Genomic DNA, 27,943 nt, shown 5'->3' with positions numbered 1-27,943 from the left:
TTACAGATATGGAGCATATCTAGTAGGGCAGGGTCCAACATTGCCTTGTAGATGAGACAAAGATCACCCCTGAGCAATCTATATGATACTGAGTAGAGTGATAGTGATTTGAGCCTGTCTGTACAGGACAGGTGGTTTTGGCCATGGATTCTCTTAGTGAGGTATTTCAGTGTCCTTTCTAGTTAGTGCAGATGCTTGGAGAGGTACATACCAAACAGGGAGTTATACTCAATTACTGGTCTAATGAGGGAGGAGTACAGAGAGGTAATAACCTCCTTTTGTCTCGATGCAATCCCTTTACTTATGAGATGAACCAAGTAAAAGTCTTTTCTGACCACTGCCACTACATAATGGTCAAATGTGAAGTTATCAGCCTGAGTGCCCAGGTCTCTTACCACGGGTTGTGTGCTTAGGAGGTTGCATTGATGTGGTAAGCAGTAGGGCCATGTTTTTGCCGAACGGTATAATGACACATTTCTTTGCGTTTAGCTTGGGGACATGACTTTTGCACCAGTCATTACGTGCTGTGAGGTCCATTTGCAGTATGTTAACATCATTTGGGGAGTCAATGATAGCACCCAGCTTACAGTCATCCGCAAACTTGGTCAGCCACAGGCATTTTGTCTTTGCATGGACCTCTGAGAAGTAGATGCCAAACAGTAGGGGTCCCAGAACAGACCCTTGGGGAATGACACTAGTGACAAGTCTGCTATCAGTGGTGAAGGTGCCTATTTTGACTTTGAGTCCTGTTGTGTGTCAGTTGGCCACCCACCTGATGAGATAGGCATTTACTCCAAGTTGAGTTAGCTTTTCAATGATGCCCAAGTGGGGGATTGAGTCAAAGGCCTTGGACAAGTAAAGGTAAGCTATATACACTAACTTTCCCTCATCCACTGCCTTGGTGACAGTCTCAAAGAAGTCAAACAGGTTCAACAGGTGCCCTTGACAAATCCAAACTGGGTGGGGTCAAGTGCTTGGAGATTGCTTATGCCTTTGTTTATGAGATCCATAATAATATGCTCCATGGCTTTACAAATCAGACTTGTCAAGCTAATGGGGATATAGTTTCCAGGGTCAGTAGTTTCACCACCTTTGTGCAAGGGGATGACAATGGCAGTTCTCTATTCTGCTTGAATGAAGCCTGTACTTAGCCTATGGTTGAATAGGGTCCTCAATGGCAAAGCTAGTTCTTGCTGGAAATGGTGCAGAATACAGCCTGGAATACTATCAGGTCCCATGGAAGCTGTTTTCTTTGCCTTGGATAGGGCCATTAATAGTTAATATATGGAGATGTGAGGTGTGGGGCAAGTATCAGGGATGTTGAAAGGGCCTTTAGGGGAGACAGGGGGTGAAGTTTGCACTGTACCTATCTTCTAGCAGGTTGGCTAAGTGAACAGGATCAGTGTAAGTAATACTGTTAAATACTATTTTGGAATACACCTAGGCTTTGTCATGGAGGTTCCTAATGTAACTGAAGAAGATGTTGTGGTTTCCCTTTGTTTCAGAGGCTAGATTTTGCTTCATAATTGTCTTTGGAGGTTTCACTGGTGATCTAATTTGCTTTTTGAGGCTAAGGAGGGAGTTTTTTCCAATTTGGAATTTGTCCCTTTTACCCTTGGACAACAGTTTCTTCCATTTTTTGTAAAGCCTGTTGATAGAGGATGTCCACCAAATAGGTTTGTGTTTCCTTGAGGAGCAGGTTTTAGTTCTATTGGGTATGGCTGAGTCCATGCAGTTGTACAGGTGCTTTGTATACTGCAATGGCATACTGTTTAGCATAGTCGTCTGAATCCTCTGATGGGGCAGTGGTGTGAAGCTACAGATACCCTCTTTTAGGAGGTTGTAGTCAGCTTTTGAGAAGTTTTTTAACTTGATTATGCTGGGTAAGGGGTTGGGTGGAATAGAAACTTCAAATGAGACAATCCAATGATTTGATCTAACCAGGAAAAAAAACATACTATGGGAGTAGTACAGTGGTCGCCCATGTTGGTGAGAACCAAGTCCAGAATGTTATCTCTCCTTGTGGGGGATGAGACAAGCTGGTCTACTGTATTAGAACTGATGAAGTAAATGAATCATTGAGTGAGTGTGTTAGTGCAGGAATAGTTCACCCAGTCTATGGTGGGGTATTTGAAGTCACCAAGGATCAGGGTGTCAGGGGGTACCTTGATGAAGTCATGTAGATCCAGGTAAGAGGAGTGGGTGTCCTGAGTCATGGAGGGAGGACTATAGCTGGCTATAACTTGGATGGGCATCTTGCCAACTATCACTTGCATCTAGAGTAGTTCCAGTGCATCATGCTGGCAAACCAGTCTGGAGGTGTGCCTGTCCTTAATGAAGATAGAGACTGCACCATCTTTAGTCTTCCTGACCTCATTTTGGGATCAGAATGTGTAGAATGAGGTATAGCCTGGTAAGGCAGGGGTGCTCTCCGCAGCTCTAAACCAAGTTTCCATGACTGCACAGACATTGGCATCTTCCAATTCAAGGACAACCTCCAGTGAGTCCATTTTCAGGTTAAGCCTGCTAGCATTAAGCAGCATGACCTTCAGTTTGCTTTTTGACAGATCTTTTATGTTGGAAGATTTGTCTTTGGGACATTGCCTAAAAAAGGCACAATGGGGGTGGTGAGATCCTTTGACATGATCCAGAAACCCAGTGATGACAGGTGGAGGCCATCTCTGGCAAAGCATTGAGACCTGTTGACCATGTCATCCCAGGCAGACAGATACTGGATCCTCTTGGAATGACACCAGAAACTAAGCCAATTGTTGAAGTCAATTTTTTTTGATATTGTGGTATCATTCTTGGTGATGGTAGGATATTCCTTAGGGCTAGGGCCATACCTGCCTGGAAGACATACTCTGAGAGCTCAATCATGTCTCTCTTCATATAGTCCAGGTAGATATGTCTCAAGTCATTCACACCAACATGGACAATAACAGAGTCATACTTGTGCTTGCTGTGGAGAGACTTAAGTGTGCATGTGATGTGGTGGATTCTGTCACCAGACAGGCAACTGACCATGACCTTCTCCTTGTCAAGCCTGGTGAGGAGGACAGCAGTATGTCTCACAATTGAGTCACCAATGACTAGTATGTTTGGTTTATTGTTATATCTTGTGGACACTCTCACTGCAGTCAACTGGTGTGTGTGTGTGTCTAATCAGAAGACCATAATTGTGTATCATGCAGGCATCCCTACAATCCCATGGAATACCAATATTTTAACAGTTTTCATGTTTGCACTTCCATTTCATTTAGGCCTCCCAACATCCAGTGATGATGTCATCCAACATAAATTCTCCTGCGGCCTTGTAAAAGTCAGACTTGTGCTGTAGCACTTGCGTTAAGTACTGAGTTTTCCAACCTGTGTACTTAGGTAGGCATTTTAATCTCACAACAGTCAACTGGTGTGTGTGGCTGTCTGTCCAGTCAGAGCAACAAAGTGTGTATCCTTCAGTCCTGACTACAATCGCATGGACTACCAATATTTTGACAGTTGGACAAGCCTACACATCAAGTTCATGCATGCCTCCCAACATCTTCTCTCAAACATCCAATGATGATGTCATCCACTATAAATTGTCCTGCAGTCTTACTAAATTCAGACTAGTGCTGTGTTGCATGTGTTAAGTACTGAATTCTCCAGTGTGTGTACTTAGGTCAGGGTTCTAATCTCACTACAGTCAACTGCTCTCTGTGTGTTTTTGCACTTGCTTGACATTAGAGAGTGCTTTTTATACCAGCATATGGGAAACTGCTATTGCCATCTTCCTCTCACCAGACACTGCTGATGTCATCACTTATTAAGGGATGTCTGACTCTTCAAATCCAACTTGTGCTGTGGCACTTCTGTTAAATGAAGCAGTTTCTAGTTAGTGCACTTATATAGGTAGAGGTTCTGTTCTCACTACAGTCAACTGGTGTGTGTGTGTGTGTGTGTGTGTGTGTGTGTGTGTGTGTGTGTGTGTGTGTGTGTGTGTGTGTGTGTGTGTGTCTGTGTGTGTATGGGGGTTACTGCTATTATCATGTTCCTCTCACTAGACTCTGCTGATGTTATCAGCTATAAAGTATTCTCTGACACAGCTAGAATTGCTCTGACTCTTGTGTTAAGTACTGTACTCTGTAAACAGGTAGTGTTAGAACAATATGTGAGTCCACAGCTATTTCCAAAGCTCATCCAAACATTTTGTTGTAGCATACAATAATTGTATCATCCTGTGTAACATGTACTCAGACACTATTCAAGACAAACCTGTGCTGTGGCAGTAACATTAACTACTGTGTTTGCAATCTACTTTAACTGCACATATAGGTGTTTTAATATGACAACAAGCTACTTGCATGACTATACAGACAACTATCACTTATGAGATAATTTTAGACAGGGATGTGACTCCACTTCCATGCCCTACAGTGCTCACAACATGTTCTCCTCAGCATACAGTGATGCTGTCATACTCCATAAAGCACAGTGTGACAGAGTTCCAGTCAGACGTGTGGTGTTGCTACTGTGACATTGCATGACATTCATATTCTATGCATATACAGGTGTAATGTTCATATCAGGCCCAGTATACTGTTGTGCGTTTGGTTACTGGTACATTATGGTCACTGTGTAATCTTTGCAATAGCTGTTTATTTCACTAACACTTGGGGTACCACTTACATAGCCCCAGACATCCTCTTTTGTCCTCTGGCCACATGACATGCTTCCTGCAGAGGAGTGAAGGATGTCCTCATATCAAATATGTATGCCCACATCATGAATCAGAATCCTTCCATGTGCCTATGCAGGACATCCTCAGACCACTACATGTGTGATTGCTAATTCTGTCATGATGTGGTGCACATGTCCCATATGGACAGTGGCAGAATGCAATGCAATCCAACAAATACACATATACACAATAGCCTTACTATCTTCCATAATATACATATAGGCATTTTTGCTTTCATTTTATAATAATGGCTACGATTTCATGGGATGTTGGCCATCAGCCTAATAGTGTCCTATGACCCTTTGATCACTTGACATGTCAATGTTGCTGTCATTGACATATGCTATTTTGAAGTGTGGATGTACACTATGGCTACAACAGGGTATTACAATCTGTGATATGAGCTAACATATTGATGACCATTACTGCCATAAAATTACATCCTCCTTCTATAACAACTCTAGTAATATGCCTCCTGAAAACTGTTGACATAGGTTCATAGTTTCATAGGAGGTTACTAGGCTAGCAGTCTAGTAGACTGTGGCTTTGGCACTGGTCATTTGTCTGTGTTAGCCCCTCCTGTAATATGTTAACATCATTGGTGGACTGAATGACTACACCCAATTTGCAAGCATCAGAAAACTTTATAAGCCAAGGGAAGTCTACTGTAGCCTGTACTTCCAAAAAATAGGATTCCGAACAATAAATGCCCCAGCACAAATCCTTGTGGTACGCCACTGGTAATGGCTTTACTGGTAGAGGTTGACTCACCAACTTTGACAGTATGTGTTCTGTCTGTGAGCCAATTGGCTTTACATCTAGTGATGTAAGGGTTAATTCCCTGCTGGGAGAGTTTCTCAAGGATACCTGAGTGCGGGAATGTGTCAAAGCCTTTGCCAAGTCAAGATAGGCAGTATGCACTGTCTTACCTTCATCCAGGTCTTTGGTGACTTGCTCAAAGACGTCTTCTAGGTTTAATAAGTATAATCTACCCTAATCAAAGCCAAATTGGTTTGGGCCTAGAGTTTGAATGTCACCTATGTTCTTGTTGTTATTGTCCATGATGATTGCAGATGAGACTGGTTAGATTTATGGGTCTAGAGTTTTCAGGGTCAGTTGATGGCTCCCCTTTGTGCAAGGGGATTACTGTTGCTATTTTCCACTCTGCTGGAACAAAGGCAGTTCTTTGGCAATGGTTAAAGATGGCGCTAAGTGGGTCTGCTAGGTTCTGTTTTAAATTTTCTTAGTAAGCAACCTGGGATGTTATCAGGTACCACTGAAGCCAATGTTTTTAGCCTTGGAGAACACAGATATTACCTGATCTCTGGAGATACTTGGCAGAAGACTGTTGTCAGGTATTACTTTGGGGTATGGCCAGTGGGTCAAGGGAGATTGAAGTTTTCACGAAATCTCTCAGCTAGCAAGTTGACAATTTCCTCCAGTGCAGCTTCATGTTTAGACTCATAGCATTAATCAGTAGAACCTTCAGTTTGCCTCCAGTGGACTTTTTTACATCTGAATTTTTGTTGTTTTGTCATTGCCTATAAAAGGCACTATGGGAGAGGCAACCACCTTTGCCGGTATCCAACAGCCTAAATGAGACAGGTGCAGACCATCTCTGGCAAAGCAGTGTGGCCTGTTAACCTTCTCATTCCAGGCTGAGTGATACTAGATCCCCCTGGACTGACACCAGAAGCTTAGCTAATTGTTGACATTGATCATTTCTTGTTTATGTTGTGGAATTATCCTGGGTAATGGTACATTTTACATATACATTCAATGTCCACTCCATGCTATATCATATTGATATGTGATTAGTATTCATGCTACAACTATCTTCATTGACATTCCTTCATCTGCTGTACATTACCATGTTTCACCTGTCCTCTTTCCCTCTGTTCATTCCTACAAGTCATGTGTGTGTCTTTATTCAATATACACACTTCCCCTGTTTATTTATAATGCAGTCTATGTAGCCTTATTGATCTTTTACAAAACCTTTTGTTCAGTATGCTTGAAACAGGTTTCCACAATACTCTGCACTGCATACACTGACATGTAATGAGCTGGAACTACATACATTGCTGTATTAATAACCCTGGTAATCATTGTGGCATTTTCTGCAAACATGCAGACCTAGTTTGCCGTAGGTAAACAGGTTTACATGTCTGCTGCTGTCCGTGTTCCTTTTCATGGTTTCCTGGCCTGCAACACTGTGCCTAGCCACAAAAATGCATTTTTTAATGTTAAATATTGTGCGCGGCATGCATATACAATTAACACTGCTGCTCACCATGCAAACATGTAAATTCCATGTAGGCTTTGTGCTAAACCTACATAGTTTATTAAATCCCCAGGTATGTCTTTGTTTATGAAAAATCAAATGCCCAGAAGACTGCAAAAATGAATCTAGGTACACAGCTGTGAATTAGAGATATCCTTTCCTCGTTACAACAATCCAATAGCACAAATAACAGCACCATGTGAGAAATGTGAGCCCTAATCATAACAGTCCTGACATTTCAAAAAATAAACTACTATTCAAGCAAACAAACAGCAAATTCTGAGACCCACTTTTAAGCTTTTTAAGTGGCTTTTAAGTGTTTTTACAGGTAGAGATCTGACCCTGCGCTTTCTTATATATTAACTCCTAGATTGCTGTACCTTGAAGTAGAGAGAATACTCCAAGTTACCACAACCATACATTTATTATTTATTCATTTCTGTTTGTTTATCAAGGTAGTGCACTGATCACCACTGACAATTTTCAGACACAGCTTGGGTGAGAACATTAGTTAAAACATGGTTAATTTGTGTGTGTGTGTGTGTGTGTGTGTGTGTGTGTGTGTGTGTGTGTGTGTGTGTGTGTGTATGTGTGTGTCCATATAAACACACACACACACACACATACTGCTACTGAAACAAAAACAGCCAGTTGTGAAACTCATTGTTAATCTGTTTACAGGGGGGCTGTACTGATGTACTTCCTTGATATGAGGAGCAGTGTTCCTCACTCCTGCTACTTATATATACTAACTTTATGACCATTGTACATTGGAACAAGGTAATACTCAAAGTTGTCACAATTTAAAGCATACTATATCTATCTATATCTATATCTATATCTATATCTATATCTATATATATGGTTTACTATTATGTGTCCAAATGGCAGTCAGTCAAGTGTGACATTGTCAAAAGGCAGTTTTCCAATTGTCAGAATGTCGAACTAGGTCACGGTTCAGTGAAGAAGAGGGAATTAACCCATTTCCTCACTGTAGTGCAATTTCAGAGTTGGTATATATAATTTGCAGGGTGTGCAGGGGGCTTGCCCCCTGCAGAATAGTGACAGAAATGTACCGTTGACTGTAGAGCATAACTGTACGTTAGGTGCATAGCATGGGTGACTGATGTCACCTCTTGCTCTGTTGAATACATCAAACTACAGGTATCGATGTATTCATGTTTGACCTGATTGCTCTTTCAATAGTAGGATTCAGTATTTAAGGTCGACATTGTGATTTGTCAGCCAATGCAGTTTCGTACTTTCAATAGTAAACCTACACACGCGCACATGCACACACACACACACACACACACACACACACACACACATATATATATATATATATATATATATATATAATGTCAACATGGTCCACATTTGCACTTGTGCTTTTTTATATTTATAATCTTTGGAAATTCAACAGGCATCTCACAACAGATTCATAAATATCCTGGAGTTTAGATTGACCCCAGTTCCTTATTTATGCCATCTGATCATTGCATTCCTTCCTCTTCAGGCTCTGGCTCACCCTTTACCCTCCCCTTCCCTACTCACTCAATCTCTTAGACCTGTTACTTTTTTTATTTATTTAACATTTGTTAACCGGGAAAGTCCGACTAGGTTCCACAGATCCTGTTTTCAGCGGAGGCCCGGGGAGAAATACTCCTCTACTCTATACTCTACTGAAATACTCTACTGTTACAACATGCTTTACTACCTTACTTCATCTCAACTCCAAATACATATCTAACTGACTTACACCTAGCTTTTTGAGTTACACCTAGCTTCCTCTCACTACCACATATAGTACTCACTCAGTTCCCTCTCTTACTCCTCTGTCATCCCCTTCCATCCCATTAGTCCTTCTAGCTTGTTCCACCTTTGTGTAGAGCATCTGCTTTATGTCTGTTTGAGTTTAGGCAATATTTGTATATAAGATTTAGGTATATGAGTTTAGAACAGTATCCATTTGAGCTTAATACTATCTGTATATACATCCTACCTTTATTCCTAGCCTCTAGCTAGATATTGGTATATCTGTTCATTACTATGTTACATATTGTATGTATATCTAATGTTTGCTGCAGTATGTATTACTTGCTATTGCATATATATTCAATTGTTCTTCATGTACTCTGCTGCTCATTTGTTGTTCTGTGGAGCTTTTCTCCCCGGGCCTACACTGAAAAAGGACCTTTGTCCAGTTGGAATTTCACAGTAAATAAACAAATAAATAATAAATGTAAGTATCAGGCTGAATCAAGTAGTGACATACATCTCAAAAACCTAAGTCCATAACAGCTCTAACTGTATCATCGTCAAGGCAAGAACATATTTAAGAATAAACTTTCTGATAGCTAAATTTGAATGTGCTTTCCCTTTATTTGTCCTTAACTCTGAATACAATTCAGGTAAACTAGAGAAAGCTGTTAACAAAGTCAGTTAGTCCCCTTGTCTGTCAGCACAATGAACAGCATTGCACCTCCTTGAAAAAAAGTGCAATGACCATCCATTACAGTTTCATTACTACCCAGAAAGACAAAAACCAAAACCCACATGACTGTCCACTTACAACTCAAAAATGAAAGCACATTTAATCTCACTAGGCCCTATTTTAAACACGCAACTGTTGAAAAGGTTTTCCAGAAACTGCCCCAGCGACAGGAACTCTCTGAGTCAACAGATTAGAAATGAAAATAATTTCTTCAGCCATTGTTGGGAACTTGATCATCATTTTGCCTGTGCCTATCAATATAAATGTTTCACAGAATATGGATCAAAGTTAGAGTTACAGTATATAAAAGTATCCATAGATCTTGTACAACATCAGTAATACAATATTTAATCCTCCTTTATATTCTCTTACTGAAAAAATATATTTTGTTTATCTGATGGACTGTTTATCCTTCCCCTTTCATTTCTTGTCACTCCTAGTGAGTATGCTATTTGGTACATTTATTTATGTAAATTCACTTTCTAATCTTGCTAACCAGGTTACCTTATCAGTATTTACTCTCATTATATAACTGTATAGCATTTTGTGGTATTTTGTCCTTTTTTATTTAACGATTTGCACTAGTATTCATTGTCTATGTGATTATTATTCTTTTTATATTGCCTTTTCTAGTACTTTACTGTATCTCTATTCATTATTATTTACTGCATGTGTAATTATATTGCCCTCCTATGATATTTTCTTTCTTTGTTTAGTATCAGCATTTACTACATATGTAACTGCTTCATCTTAATTTATTATCTGTAATTATTCTACTGTTAACCTTCCATGTAAATTTGTACCTCTAACCATGGTCAGTTCCCAGATTCACCTGACCACCTACCTGGTTAACAAATAAATAAATAAATAAATAAATAACAATGATAAAAGTTGCCAGATTAATAGCTGTGTGGATCAGACTTTCCTGTATCATCCCTGTGCTGTGTAAACTCCATTCACTGAATATGTAGTTATGAATGTATTGTAAAATTAGTGGTTCTGTGTTCTTTAGACTTCCAATTACAGGACAAATCCTTTGTGAAATGCCCTAATGTTACTTTCCAGAAATTGTTCAGTTTTTATGATGGTTATATTTTGGTAGATTTATTTCAGAATCCCAAACAAATGCTTCTAGCCATATATTCTCATGAAATAAATGGAAATGCCCTGGTTGGCAATACCTTCACAACTAATGAAAAGACATGCAGGGTCATAAAAAAAACTCAGACTGCAATTCTAAGGAATTAAATGAAGTCACCTGAGGTGCAACTACAACATAATGTGAGATTTGGATATCTGGCTTTCAATCCACTTGTAAAGCTACTTTGGGTAGAGCAGATTTGGTACCATGAGAATGCAACCAGCCAAGGAAACTCTTCAAATCATTAGACTGCTTTTCTATGGCAGACAGACATGTACTAGATTAGAATTAGACTATGACCTCAGCAATTTACCTGTATGCCAAATTAATAGCACAATATATGCCCTTACTGGTCCCCCTTTTGCACTTTTATAATGTAAGCCTAGTCACATGGTATGTCCCTGAGGTTCAGAAAGCATGGTAGTGCTCCACATGAATGGGGCCCTAACACAGTCCCCAGGAATTACAAGGTCATTATCCTAACTAGCCTAATTTGCAAGGCCACGGGACATACCATATCTGCCATCTTAAACTCTTGATATTATCAGTCTCAAACAAATGAACCCTCAGATGTTTTATTTTGTGAAAGGAAGAGCATATCTACTCAACCTACGTAGTAAATGTCTTAGAGAACGCTACAGAGGCAATGTATGCTGACCACTCAGTGTGTACAGCATATCGGGACCTGGCTAAAGCCTTCATTGCTGTACCCATGGTGACTTTTTAAAAGAACAAAAAGAGCTAAAGGCAAACCCTTATACGGTAAGATGGATTGTAAACTGGTTGAAGGCTAGAACTCACATAACTAAGGCAGCAGATGCCACTTCAGAAATTAAAAAGTAACTAATGAAGTAGCAAGAGCCCAGTACTATGCCCCACTTTTTTTGGAATATAGTTTTCTGACTTTAACACTACAAATCATGACCTAAGGCTAACCAGATTTTCTTGTGACTGCAATCCAGGTGCCATAATTCATTCTCATTTTAATACAGGAGCATGTTTTCAAAAAACAGTCATTACAAAGCAATGGTGTACAAAGAAAGGGTTTAAACTAAATACAAAAAATGCAGCATTGATGCTGTTAGGAAGCACACCCTGATATATACAACTTACAGCATAGCTAGTACTCCCCTGCACATGGACACTTTAGTCAGGGATTTCAGAACCTGTTCAGCAATTCCTTCCATCCCTTTGATCACCATGTTGTAACAGTAGTAAGGAAATTCTTGTAACGCAACTGATTTCTGAAGTTATCTCATCTGGGTTGAGGGATGCCTTAATCACACCATTGATGGAGTACAGTGCCCCTTTCAGCATTTACCTAGCCAAGCATATGATGTAGCTAGAAAGGACACAGAGGTTCCTGATAAAAAAGATTAATGGCCTAAAAACCCTCACCTATCCAAACAAACTATTAGTCCTATCCCTATACTCTGTCTTTTAAAGACTCATGTGGAGATCTATGCCTGTCATTTTATTCCATCAAAGACCCCATCTTAATGGAGCTCTTATACCTTCACAGGATGAATTTCTACACAAGGACCTGAAAAAATGATTTGAATCTCCACCAGTATATAAAAACAGGTTGGAGGAATATAGTCACTACCCAACAGTTGCCCCATCTCTGATACAAACTGTGTCTGCATGTTAGCAGACTAACATCCTTGCCTCCTTCAAGACTAACTTTGATGGTGCATCTTGAGGGTGCTATTTGGCAAAATGCACATGGTCGCCAGACTTATTTGTCTTGTAGTTGTTATGCTCCTGGAATCCTATAGTACCTTTCCCAATACATACAGCAACTAAACCAGCCAGTTTTATGTTTTATTAGTCTTAAAACTAGTCTTTGAGCAATTAGTGCCTCATAGGAACTAAAATATTCATCAAAAAATGTGCTTTATTATTCATGCCAAATTTCCTTTGTTTCTCTTTCCTTCTTCAGCTCTTTCATTTAAGATCCCAAAGGAATTATTGAGTAATAGATGGCTGCTGAGGGAGCAGATCAAATGAACGTGGTCAGGGACAGTCTTAGCCAAAGTTATGTTATCTTATTATAACCAATCATTTCTGTAGCTGGAAATGATCCCATATCACAGATAAACTAACAAAATCCAAAACAAATGAAAATATCTTCAGAGATTAATCATCCAAGAAGGCTAGTATTGGTCCAACTAAATGGAGATTAGAGTGTTTCCATGACAAAGCAAAAGTGACACAAACTATGCGATGATTTAGTCAGCTATCTAGTTTCACACTGACATCCACTAGAGTTATATTAGCTGATGACATCAAGTCCAAAGCATGCCCCTTAAAATGAGTGAGAGAGAAGAATTCTAGTTCAGTGTCTAAACTAGTGATTACAAGAGGATTCTTCTGCAGTAACTGAATATTTTCTGTTAACAGCTCATTTATCCAAACACCAGTAACACAAGTAGCTATGGTGCAGAATAAAGCAGTGAATTAACTGCAAACTAAATCATCTCTATCTGCTGGATGAAAATTTAAGATAATTCTGAACTTCATGCCTTCCACTACTACTTAATAAAATGAGGTGATATTGTCTAACAGTGAAGTCCAGATAGAGCTAAGAATCACTGCAGCTCCACAGTTCCTTTAATCAGATCACGGACATTCAGTCACTGAATAACCTGGTGGATCTACAGTCGTGTAACAGACCACACATCATACAGCATGTTTTGATGATACATGCCAGATCAAATAATGAATAAATTAAATAAATTAAAAGATAAGGCATAATAATTGTCTTATTGCTCATAGTCCTGGTACTACATAATGCCACTCCAACCTATATGACATCCTTAAACTCTTTAGGCAGCTCTCCTTTAATACAAATTTCTTTCAGGGTGGAAAGCAGTACAAAAAATATGATGCTGTTGTTGCATCTACCAGAGTGTCCATACCACACTACAGGGTCTCTCTCTAATAGTTCATCTCTGCTTCACTTTCCATCCTTTCCCACATTTTATTTATACCTTTCAACTGTATAGATTTTTACAGAATGGCTACATTTTTGCCTTATATTTTTGATCCATTTTTCATAAAATTGTGGTTTTTGGAAAATAAAATCATCAAAGACTTAAGTCAGAAAATAATGACAGATGTTTGAGTTTCAGACTTCATGCACTTCAAAAAATTTATGTGAATGCAAAACCTGTTAGTCTATCAGCATTCTAAATTTGTAAGAGCAACATTTCAAAATTTCCCATATTTTTGGGCCTTTGCCCCCCCCCCCCCACATTATTTATGGCTTTGTAAGGATTTCTTGCTCTAAGAAGACGAGAGGTACAATTGTATGCCCTTCTTCTACTTTTTTTTCCTAATACTGCAATCACATCTACTTACCAAAGAAGCATACTGTGTGTACAAGCTAAAACAGCCCAAACTTCTACACTTAGATGGGGAATAAGTATTCACACGCACGCGCGCACGCACACACACACACACACACACACACACACACACACACACACACACACACACACACACACACACACACACACACAGATAGATATACAGATAGATAGATAGGTACAAATAGAGAGGGAGATAGAGAGAGATGCCAGGGCTGTAGAGATAAAATCAATAATTTCAACATTAAAGTACCACACAAATACAATTTGGAGATGCGACAATTGACAGTATCAACGTTTTTCCCCTTGTGGCAAATGTGTACAGAAGTAAGATATATCTATTTTTTCCTCAGTAGAGTATATGAATGATGCTGTGAACAAAACTGTTTTACACACACACACACACACACACACACACACACATACACAAAATCTCTCAGATGTTCGTAATTTAGGAATGTTTGTTGTTTTGACTAAAATTTTTGCACTGTCCTTTCCAAAACTTGATTTTTGTTTTCAGAAATGATTGTGTATTACTGTAAGCACTGATAAACATTACAATTACACACTCAGAAAAAACATGTTAATGTACATCAGTTAATATACACTCTCTTTTTCCTATTAACTTTCTAACTACATGGTACCAATATGTAAGATGTGTGACTAGTTTAAGACCTTTTTTTATTTTTAATATGATTTTGGGAGGTGAAAGGTTGCGAGATACCCACACACACACACACACACACACACACACACATACACACACACACACACACACACACAAACAAACACACACACACACACACACACACACACACACACACACACACACACACACACACACACACACATTGGGGCTATTGTTTCATAAACTATTACTTTTTGCCAGAAATTGGAAAATGTCAAAAAAGAGCTCAACAATTTTACCTTAAAAGGGTGCTTTTGCTTTTACAATCTGAAAGCTATCCTAACAAGAAATAGAATAGACACAATGCATAACTGTAAGACAAAGGAGAAGCTAGTTGAAATATTCAAGGACATCTACATCTGCTAATGTTCTTTATTTCTGAGCACCTCTCTGAATTATCAACAAGTAATGTAACTCCATTAACAAAAGAGTTAGTATCAGTTAAACTTGTTCTTTTTGTGTGCCATCTGTTGGACTTTTGGACAACACTGCAGCAACTGGGAGCAATAAAATAAACTTGTATAGTTTACTGCCTGGACATTGAGAAAGGGAGAAAGAGAAAGAGAGAGAGAGAGACAGAATGCTTCCCAAGGGCACAAGAAGCTCATGTCTGCGTAATTCTGCCTGTTGTATTTCTTCACATGATGAATAATTTACAAGGCACAGTTAAATTGTGTCATTTGTCTTTTATCTGAAGCCAGCTATACCTCTAGTAAGTTTGTAGTGAGTCCTCTTCACTGAAGCTGTCTTTTCAACAATTTTTATTTGAATTCTCCTATGCATGGGTAAGTATTTGTCTGTACAGTTAACAATCAAAGTGCTTTGCATAATTGTAATTGTTTTATTATTCAACTACAAAAGCTTGTGGCTGGCTGTTTACTGAAATGATTGAGGTAATTGCAAAGATTTGGTGATGTATAACTGGGGATGTCTGTACTTTGAAGAGGGACCATTTTGCTAGAGTTTTCATAAACTAAGCTCATTGCAGCAGAGTGCACCTCCAGGCGTTCGTGCAGTTACTTCCAACTGCTCCTCTAGGCGTCAAATATTGCTTGTTCATATTTACAGTAATAATTCCAAAAATATGCTACATACAAAGTATCAAAATATTTTATCTTGAAGCATACAGGATGGCAAACACAAATGCATTGATTTTTGACCTCTGTCAATGAGTATTTGTTAGAGCTGTAAGGTGATAACTTTATTTTTTATAGGCTCAAGCCACATCCACTGGGAATTAAAGGTACATGCTCAAAAGAGCTGTACTGGAGGGAATGAGCTAATATGGTACTATTGTCTTACTTTGGCAGTGTTCAATAACTGTGGCCTTGGACTGTCAGACTTGCTTGATTGGTAGCACCATGGTACCATAAAAGCTGGAGGAGGGTAGTGGCACCCAGAGAGTATTACTATCTCCTCCCGACTCATAAAGAGTATTTCTAGCTCCTCCTGCAAGTATTGTGCATGCACATGTGTGAATTAGTGTAATCCAGGATCCAGTTACTTTGGTACATAACACTGCAAGGCTATAAATGCAAAGTGCGGAGGGGGGATCCTGGTGAACAGCTTATCCTAGCACAGGAGATACTGGTCTTAGCTCTAGGCAGCAATGGTCATTTGCCATAAGCTTTTAAAGTCAAAGCCTCAGCAGCTATTATAATGCTCAGCTACAAAAGAAGACTCAAGCATTTGTTTAGGGTTTTTAAAGTTCTCTCAAAGAGAAACTTACTGTCAGGTCATACCTTTACATAGCCACAAAGGTAGTTGGTGACCCTGGCAAAAACTTATCATTGCAGTATAGTAGTCCCCAGTGCATTCAGTTTTGTCAACCAGGATTCAGAAAAACATAACATTCTCCAGGCCTCTACAGAAAATGGCCTTTTCTTGCCCACTCAGACTATCCTGGGCAACAAAAATAAATAAATAAATATATTTCAATAAATAAGTAAAGACCATCATAGTGGTAAGACAGCCCTAGCTTGTAACTAAACTGTGATCATGCTGGAAAAAGCTACAGCCAAATGTAGGAGCCTGTGGCCACAGCTGATACAAATTAACCATATATATATATATATATATATATATATATATATATATATATATATATATGTATACATATATATATATATATATATATATATACTTCATGGAAATGGAATAGCCTTGTAAAATGATCCAAAGAAAATCTCCACTGAAGTACCTATGAAACAAAGTGATACACAATTCAGACTGTATTTTGACAACATATATCCATTAATATATCACCACACCAGGTAAGTACTGAAAGCTCTGTGGATGCGTGTGTGCGTGTGTGTGTTTGTGTGTGTGTGTGTGTGTGTGTGTGTGTGTGTGTGTGTGTGTGTGTGTGTGTGTGTGTGTGTGTGTAGTGGCAGGTTATGTGTACCTTGGGTCTTGGGCAGTTTCAAACCATGCTCCCAACACACCACACCACACATTTTTTTTTCTTTTTTAGACCACATATAAATGCATATATTCTCTTGGATTCACCATCCTGACTGCCATAAATCATAAAAGACCATTCAAACTGCTGTAATAACAAATTGACCAATGTCTGCACCCATCAATTTGAGCCATCTTGACTGTGTACACATCAAATGTCGATTTTGATAAATAATGGTCACAGTATAGTATTCCAAGTTGCTTTACATAAATGTACGCTAGTTCTACAAAGTCAGACTAATAGTTTAATTTTATCATAACAGCAGGATTAGCCATTTTCTTTTACAGACAGACCCTCCATATCTAGTAATTATAGCTCCATTTTTGACCGTGTATACTTCAGATGCCTGATTTGGTAAAATAAATAAATAATAATTGCGGACATTATGTATTTCAAGTTTGTTTCACACAGACTCACAGTAGCCCAATTATTCACACTTCTTTCACACAAATGTGCCTTAGTCCTGCAAAGTAATGTTTAAGGTAAGCAAACAACAAGAGGTAGTAAGTTACTATCAACTGCAAACAACATCCTCCCCAACCAGCACTTACAGCAGCTTTGTTGTGTATACCTCATGTGATTGTGAATAAAAATATAAAAAAAAATGTAATAAAGAATACTTTTTATTCAGTCGCTCAAAAAAGTAAAAAATAAGGAAGAAAAGTGAAAATTTTGCAAAAGAAACACAGGCAAGCTGATTTCAGAAAAGCATTCGAGGTTGGTTTTGCTGAGTAAGAAGTAGCAGGAATCATCAAAGTCAACCTCAAAAGTAGTGTCTGCTGTTCACTGAATTCTCCTGTTGTTGGGGGCTGTGTCCCCTACAACCCCCACTAATTATATATGGCAACTCCAAAGTCGCACTAAACTGGGGAAAGAGCAGGTTTTCTTATAGTTAATTTACCAGTAAGTAGTAGGTTTCAGTTCTGTTATGTTGGCCAACTATGGCCATTCAGTGATCTCATTTTCAGAGATATACCCGTTTGGTATAAGTAACGTTCAGTGTTTAATGTTTGGGGAATAGCTATTCGATGCAAGTTGCTTTTGATGGCTGAACATAGAAATGCTGAGTACACCTCATCTGTCTTTGATAAAAACTAATTTGTTCAAACTACAGCAGCTTGTTCCTCACAGCATAAACACGTCCACACCGACACTAGCGTATTGTAAAACACTTGTTTAATAAATAAAATGCAGGTAAAAAACACGGTTGAGCGCTTTCATCTAAATTAATTAGACTTCATCAGAATAACCCTACTCTATTACTGCACAGTTTAAATACTTTTTTTACCCTATTGGAGTTTACAAGTCATTACAACAATTACATATTTAAAGTGCCAGTGTGCATAACCATTTAAAACCATCCCATTTACTTCATATATCATTAATACCTTAAAATCACTTCACAAAATTATTAAAAACTTATGAGCATATACTGATTAAACTTTAATATACTTCTATCTTAGTATGTGTGAGAAAATTTAGTAAAAATATATAGTAAAAAAAATGATGAGAATATATATATTGCCTTAGAATACTAGGGTCACTTCCCTAGCTGACTAAATTTTCCAAAATGGGCTTTACAGATATATGGTCATTAAGACCCGGGGGTGAGGAGGCATTTAGTTTGATTTGCCACCTGGCCTCAAGCTCACCTAATTTCTTTTTAATACATCCACCCCTCGGGTTTTCTTTGGCTATATCCAATATGCCAAAGTGGAACTCATTACAACCATTATTCTTAGCAATATGCCTCCATAATGCATTATTAGTATCTTGCCTTTTTATATTATAATAATGGTCGTATATCCTTTGTCTGAGACATCTATCTGTCTTCCCTATATAATAACAGGAACACTTTGTACATTTGGCCAGATATACTATGTGTTTTGTTCTACAATTACCTTTTTTAAAAATAATATTTGTATAATTTGTGTCTTCCAACATAATACTATTCACCTTTGTAATATATCTACACTGATTGCACGTCCCACAACTTGTTGTCCCCCCTCCAACCTCTGTTTCTCTATCAATTCCTTTTTTCCTTTCTATCTCATTCTTCATGTTAAACCCATTTCTGGACACAAACTTGGGTGCTTTTCCCACTATGTCCACTATTTTTTTATCTGTCTTAAATAAATTCCAATTATTGGAAATAATTTTCTTTACCTCTCCACTCCATGGGGTGTATTGTACTATACAAGCTCTATTATAACCAATATTTTCTGCTTTGTTCACCTTTTTTACATTATTCTCTTTTCTAAGGGGACCATTACCAAGCAATGGTATATATTTTTTACCCCATTCATTCCTTACATATTCTGTTACGTCCACTACCAACCACCTGGGGTAACCTCTTTGTAGGAACATTTTTGTGGGAAAGCGCTCAACCATGTTTTTTACCTGCATTTTATTTATTAAACAAGTGTTTTACAATACGCTAGTGTCGGTGTGGACGTGTTTATGCTGTGAGGAACAAGCTGCTGTAGTTTGAACATTTTTGTGGACTCGTTCCTTATCTTTGTGCGTAGTTATTTGATAAAAACTAATACATAGAATAATATTTTTTTGTATTAGCAATTAGCATATATTTTCTGATAGGTATAAAGTCTGAAGCTCACATTGACTGTCATTATTTATTGAATCCAATTACGAGAGGTATCACAAAAAACAAAAAAGGAAAACATGCACTCTTGCAAATTTCATAAGGAACAAGGAAAGGCAAAATCAAGGACAGATAACAGTCATATATAGCGCTCGACTCCTTAGTGAAAGAATAAAGGAAAACCAAAAAGGAGAGGTTTTAAATATTGCTGTTATATACTTAGAAAGTTGTTACAACAGCAGTTATTACATGAGAATGCATTTTCTGAAGGATATGAAGTCTGAAATGCAAATATCTTTCATGAGTTAGTGAATTTGAGCCTTAGCATTTTGCCAGAAAACAATATATTTTGCAAGAAGCCCAACAAAAAATAAAAGATTAAAATAAGTGACAATTTGCAAAAGCAGAGGCAGTTAAGGGTTATGCAGGGATGTTTCCTTAAGGAAAATAAGTGCTAAGTACTAGTTACTGCTGACTGCCAACTGCCATCTTCCCAAAGAGTCAGAGAGCATGTAGGTGACCAGGAACATGGGAACCAAAACCTTTAGAGAGCTACACATATGGTGCAAACTCACCTACCATTGTCCAAGCAGCTTTGAAAAACAAACAAACATGCATGCATACACTTACACACACACACACACACACACACACACACACACACACACACACACACACACACTCACCTTCTAGATACTAAAATAAAATAAAATATTTTTTTTCTCTAACTATTAAATCATTGTCATATAACTTGTATCTCTTCTTAACCACTATTTTCATATTATGTCTAACTTGGTAACATTATTTAAACAGTATTTTTTTTGGATTATTTTTAAAGACAGTAAAATTATTGTTCTTAAAATGTTTTGTAATACTTTGGATCTTTTCTCCCTGGGCCTCCACTGAAAATGGACTCCTACCCAGTCAGATATTCCTGGTAATCAAATATCAATAAATAAATCAGGCAAGTAAAAATGTTGCATTTTCAACCAGCACCTTGGAATTCTCTTGACCTTGTTCTCTGATCTATAGCAAGGTGGAGATGACACTCTGAAAGCTAATCTGTTGCAGATGATGAAATATTTATGAGTGCTTAAAGTCATGTACAGTTTGGATTCTGCATCTAACACAGACTGATGTTATAAGTGTATCTTTGCACTTTCATCTGCAAATTTAGTCGTGTCCGTATTTTAACTTCAATATATTTACATTTATCATTTTTGTTTCTGTTGTAGTCTTTTTATGTTAGATATACTGATTATTTATTTTTATGCACAAAGGGAACACCCAAACAGAAGAATTTATCCAAGCTCTTAAAACTGGTAGATTTGGTTTTCAGTTTACACATCATACTTCTGATGACTTTGGCAGTAAAAAATGGGAAAATAATAACTGGTTTATTTAGAAAACCAACAACCGCAATGACTTATGTATGTATGTATGCATTTATTTATTTATTTGTCTTTGATTCTGGGATGGTCCAACTGGGACATGATAGACCCCATTTCACTGGAACCCTGGGATGAAAAGCTCCAAAAAATTACACATTCTATGGTAAAAGAAAAATATAGACATTGCAGAAAACTATAATACAATATACAACATGACAAAATTAATGAGGTACCTGATTTTCTGAATGGTAAGAATTATCATTCCCTACATTTATCTGAAACCTTGCCATATGGTAAAATATTATGTATTAAGAGAATAAGCACTATACAAGCATTTATATAGATGCATGGACTCAGGAATACCCAACAGGACTAAATCATCCTCTGCAAGGAAGAGTAAGCCTGTCTGGTGGACATCTGCAATAAATAAACTCTATAATAAAAAAAAAATTGCTGTCCAAAACCAAGAAGGTGCAGGTGCCCAATTGGAAGCAATGTCTCCTTAGTCTGAACAAGCAAATAAGAGCACTAGTGAAATCCTCCAAAGCAACCTCCGAGTCCAAATTGGCCACATCTACTAGACACAATCATAAGGCCTTCTTCACATATGTCCACAACCTCAAAGGAAGTACCCAGATCTATTCAGAACTGGTGGTCAAGCATACCACATATACAAATGCCATAGATATAGCAAACTAGCTGGCTGACAGATTCAGCAAAATCATTACCCTTCTGTCTCCCCATCAGTAAATCAGGACATCCCCAGTACCTGCCCCCTTCCTCATATATCTAGGGAACAGGTCATCACTGGTCTCGCAAAGGCAAAACAATATTGTCTCCATGGGACCCAATAACATCCCAAGTTGCATCCTACATGAACTCAGGCAGGAACTTGTAGCACCATTAGGCACCTTATTCAACCAAAGCCTGTGTACTGGCTTTGTCCCAGCTGAGTGGAGGACAGCCACTGTCATCCCTTTACACAAAGGTGGAGCGTCCACCAATCTGGGAAATTACAGACCCATCAGCCTAACTAGCCTGATCAGCAAGACCATGAAATGGATTATCATGAACCTCATTAACAAGGACATTGGCAACCTTCAAACACTTGAACTCACACAGTTTGGCTTCATCAAGGGGAGGTCATGTCTGCTAAATTTGGTTGACTTCTTTAAGACAGTCACCAAAGCCATGGATGAGGGGAAGATGGTGCACACCACCTACCTTGACCTGGCCAAAGACTTTGACACTATTCCCCACAAAGGCATAATAGATAAACTCTCTCAACTAGGCATCACTCCATATGTTACCAGATGGGTAGCAAACTGGCTCACTGATAGAACCCACATAGTCAAAATAGGGGAAGCTACCTCAAGCAGTAGACCTGTAACAAACATAGTACCCCAGGGTTCGGTCTTGGGGCCTCTGTTATTTGGGATATATTTTTCTGCGGTGCAGGCCAAAACCAGTGGGCTATGGCTGACCAGGTTTGCAGATGACTGCAAGCTGGGTGCTGTCATCAATTCCCCTAATTATGTGGACATCCTCCAAGAGGGTCTCACTCAGATAAATAACTGGTGCCAAAAACATGGCCTCAAGCTGAATACCAAAAAATGCATCATCATCCCCTTTGGGGAGAGTGACGTCCCTACAAATTATCACATTAATAACAATGTCCTAAGAATGCAATCAGTCATGAGGGACTTGGGCACCCAGGTTGAAAGCAACCTGATTTTTGACCACCATGTTGCTTCTGTTGTACGGAAAGCCTGCTACATGGACCACCTCATAAGTAAAGGTATCTCATCCAGGAACAAGGAGGTCATAACACCCCTGTATTATTCCCTTATAAGGCCCATTATTGAGTACAACACCCCTTTCAGCATGTACCTTACAAAGCACATGCAACAGCTTGAGAGACCACAGAGGTTCCTCACCAGGGGAATTCAAGGCCTCAAACATCTACCATACACAGATAGGCTAAAAGCCCTGTCCCTCTACTCAGTTTCATACAGACTCCTCAGAGGTGACCTCCGCCTGGCATACAAGGTGATCACGGATGGGACTGCTGCATATCTGCAAGTCAAGCTCCACTCAAGTAACCCACACGCGTGGCCTCAACCTGGTCTGTGACATCAACAAGACATGTTGGTGGGACAGATATGTGTCCCAGAGACTCCCCCATCTATGGAATAGACTTCCTCTCCACATCAAGCAGAGTACTTCTTTATCCCTTTTTAAGCACAACCTGGATAACTGGATGGGAAACAGAAAATATACCCCTGGGATTCCACTCATGTCCCTGCTGGACAGGGGCATCAGGTAATGATTTGTCTAAACATGGGCTAAACTCTTGGCTAGGCTTATAAGGACCTCAAGGCCAATAGCCTAGCAACCTCCTATGATCATATGATGATCCTATGAATAAGCAGGAAGAGAAATGGTTATTGGAAAGAAGCTGATGCAGTCTTGAAAATGTTTATAAATAGACCCCATGATAAGGAAATAGTAATCTTGACCTATAAAATGTTAATGCATCCTGCAGAGATGTTTTACTGTAAAACAGTCTATAATACATTTGACTTTGGTGGTAGAAGCAGTAATATTTTTAGGGATCTGAAAACTCTTATACTTATTATAGCAGAATATAATATACAGTCTAACAGGTTTGTAAGTCTGCTAAAGAATAAATGACCTACGCTACTATATGATGATTTTTTTTTTGTTTAGAAAAAGGTTGTGTATATATCCAAACATCTCTTACATAACATATAGGAATATCAAGGATTTTAATATGTATGAGGGCAGTGTGACAGTGGTGAGGTCTGCGATAGGAGCGACGGATGTGTTCAAGGTGGAGGTGGGATTACATCACGGATCAGCTCTGATCCCTTTATTATTTGCAGTGGTGATGGACATGTTCACAAACAAGATCAGACAGGAATCCCCATGGACTATAATGTTCGCGGATAACATTGTGATTTGTTGTGAGAGTAGAGAACAGGTTGAGGAGACCCTGGAGAGGTGGAGATCTGCTCTAGAGAGGAGAGAAATGAAGGTCAGCAGGACTAAGACAGAACGCATGTGTGTGAATGGTGGGAGGACAAAGGAATGGTGAGGATTCAGGGAGTAGAACTGGCAAAGGTGGATAATTTAAATACTTGAGATCAACAGTTCAGAGTAAGGGTGAGTGTGGAAGAGAGGTGAAGAAGAGAATGCAGTCAGGGTGGAGTGGGTGGAGAAGAGTGTCAGAAGTGATTTGTGACAGACGGGTACCAGTAAGAGTGAAAGGGAAGGTCTACAAGATGATAGTGACCCCAGCTATGTTATATGGGTTGGAGACGGTGGCACTGACAAAAAGACAGGAGTTAGAGCTGGAGGTGGCAGAGTTAAAGATGTTAAGATTTGCTCTGGGTGTGACGAGGATGAACAGGATTAGGAATCAGTATATTACAGGGTCAGCTCAGATTGGACGGTTTGGAGACAAAGCCAGACAGGTGAGATTGTGTTGTTTTGGACATGTGCTGAGGAGGGATGCTGGGTATATTGGGAGAAGGATGCTAAGGATGGAGCTGCCAGGTAAGAGGAAAAGAGGAAGGCCTAAGATAAGGTTTATGGATGTGGTGAGAGAGGACATGCAGGTGGTTGGTGTGACATTGCAAGATGCAGAGGACAGGAAGAAAGAAAAAGAAGAAAAGGGATTTTAATACGCAGCCATTCTTACAACCCAAGAACGAAAATAGTTGTTGCTGCTGACAAATGTAACCTTCACATGTGATGGATGCAATGTGTGTTCTTATGTTGTGAATTCTTAAGAAAATTAATGGGTAAAAGTTTATTCCCAATGTATTGACGAATGCTATCAAATTTGTTTGATAATCTTATTATATAGGATAAATTTTAAGAAAATTTGAACTCCAATTACAAGAGCATATAAGGAATATTAAGAATAGCAGAAATGGAAATCCTAGCTTCAAATTTTCATTCTGTACACAATAAGCTGTTTAGTAATTTGCAGCCATGAGTGTTAGAGCTATTGCTTCCAAATGCTATGTCTATGAATGCAGTGAAAGATGGACTTTTGTATAAAGAAAGTATTTTTAATATTGAACTATAACATCTGTGGTATCTGTGCTATAGTATTGCCGAGCATGGGAAAGAACTGGTAGTGGTGTTCTGTCTGCTATTTGTACACTGGGTATGGTTTCACTTTCTAAAATGTGTGTTATGGAACAGAACTGCAGGAGGTCCGGAGAAATACAGAACAGACAGACAAATGAACTGACCATGACATATAACAGAGAGCAGGTGCCTGTTGTGATATACTAATGGCTGCTGCCTGTGAAGAAGATCAGATTCCTGACTCTGATTTGAAAAAGAGTTCTAAATAGGAGTCTCAAGGGAGGTACATATACAGGATGAACACAACCTGGGAAAAGTCCCTGAAAACTTGGAAGAAACAGGAACTGTTGTTCTGTAATGAAATGCAGATGTGCTTACCCATGCTAGTAGGGTAAAGACAGTCCTGAAAGGAAAGACTAATATTTTGTAAGTACTGTTTTGTTTATTGACCAACATTTAATAAAACACTTTGTATTCTGACATTGGCTCTAAGTGTGCATGAGAGACTGTTTTGTTAAACTGAACTTTGTACATGAACTTAGTGGATGAATAGCTGTGCATGTGTTTTGTTACTCATCATTGTGTTTTCTCATCATAAATAAACCTTCATTTAAAAACTGAAAAGCTGCTTCTGAGGACTGCTGCTATTACTGCAAGCACTATTAGATGTTACACACTTCAAGTCATTGAAGCTTAATACTGAGTGTAGCTGAGCTGCTCTGATGGCATAAAGGGATAACAGGATCAACCAACATCCACAGCAACACTGGAGTAGCCCATGGGGGTAGAAAGATAGCTGGTAGACCCAGAGTGGACATGAAGCATTCGGGGGCTGGGTCAGTAGGATGCTGTTCATGCTGACCAAATAAATACTGAATGTAGCTGGAGGCACTTCATTTACTGTTTTTTCTGATTGTTTAATTATTTAATAGTTTAATTTCTTCTTCTTCTCCTTCCTTTTTTTGTGTATTGGTTCTACAATTTTATTCAATTTCTTCTGTGAAGAAGATGTTTTTTGAAAGTGCTAGAAAAAGACAGACGCATGAATTTTCACTGATAAAATAAAATAGTTGAGTTTATCTGACAATTAGTTGTTTTATTATTTTATTGCTTATTCAATCATTATTTCTTCACTACATATGGATAAAGGCCAGGTGATATATCCTTTGCTTCAGATTTCTCATGCTGTAACTCTTTCCAACAAAGTCCCCATTGGATGCTTCAGATGCCATTCATTGTCAGCAGAAACATATCTTACCCCAGAATGAAAATAAAGTTAACTCTTTTTTTCAAGTCATGTAAAGGTATGAACAACCTCTTCTGGATTTCTCTTTGATGCACTTTACTTCTATACAGTTACTTCTCTGGCAGTGGAGAAATTGCATCTTCTTTAATAATAACAGCTAAAATACTATATGTATATATATATATATATATATATATATATATATATATATATATATATATATGGTTCCCTTGCATTTTGTGGTTTAATGTCAATGGTATGGATAGGCAAATGGTAGAAATGTTGATGATGCATAGTGTCAAGACAGATAAATGGGTTAAAGGGGTGAGGGTGTTTGTGCGTGTATATGGAAGTTAGGGTTAGGCTCGGGGATGAGTGAAAGATAGATGCTATATGTTGGTGTGCAAGTTTGTGCATTTTAGGTTTAGGGGCAGGATTAAGTTAAGGATAGATATAGTGTTGTGTGTGTGTTTTTTGATGTTTGTGAGTCCCAGTGTGTCTTGTGTAGTGACACTGTTATAGGAAGATTCTTATGACTGTAAGGTGTATGGTTAGGGTTAAGGAAAGTGGCACCATTAGGGTTAGTAATGGGTGCTAACCCTAATGCTTGCCCACCTGCAAAAATACTTACTATTGGTTTAGTCCACTCCAGGATACTGAGTCACAGCAAAGTACCACTGCACCAAATGTGCTGTGAGAATTACTAATGCTTTTGTAAATATATCATGCATCACAGTCATTTAATATTAGGGAAAAAAAAGTCATCACTGCCCACTAAAGTCAGAGCAACATATCACTACACCAAATCTGTGAGAATTACTAATGCTTTTGTAAATATATCATGCATTACAGTCATTTAACATTAGGGAAAAAGGCATGATGGGAAGGCATTGAACCCAGAGAACCAGAGTCAAAGCAACACACCACTACACCAAATCAGCTGTGGAAATTAGCAATGCTTTTGTAAATATATCATGTATCACAGTCATTTAACATTAGGGACAAAGAAAGCAATCACTGGTAGATCTTGAACCCATGACCCCATGTATTAGAGTCAGAACAACACACTACTACACCAAATAAGCTGTGGAAACCAGCAATCCTTTTGTAGATATATCATGCATCACAGTCATTTAACATTAGGGAAAAAACTCATCACTGTCAAGTTTTGGACTCGCGACCTTATGCATTTGAGTCAGAATAATGTGCTACTACATCAAACCTGCTGTGAGAACTACTACTGCTTTTGTAAATGTATCATGCATTACAATCATTTAACATTAGGGAAAAAAGTCATCATTGGCAGGTCTTGAACCCAGGCCCCGCTGCACAAGAGTCAAAGCAACGTAGCAAACCAGCTGTGAGAATTAGCACTGCTTTTGTGAACATATCATACATTACAGTCATGTAACATTAA

Source organism: Protopterus annectens, chromosome 3.part0 (assembly GCF_019279795.1).
Source record: "Protopterus annectens isolate FY-2018-M chromosome 3.part0, PAN1.0, whole genome shotgun sequence".
Taxonomy (NCBI): domain Eukaryota; kingdom Metazoa; phylum Chordata; order Ceratodontiformes; family Protopteridae; genus Protopterus; species Protopterus annectens.
The sequence above is the reverse complement of the archived record's forward strand: the minus strand, read 5'-3'. Positions refer to the sequence as shown.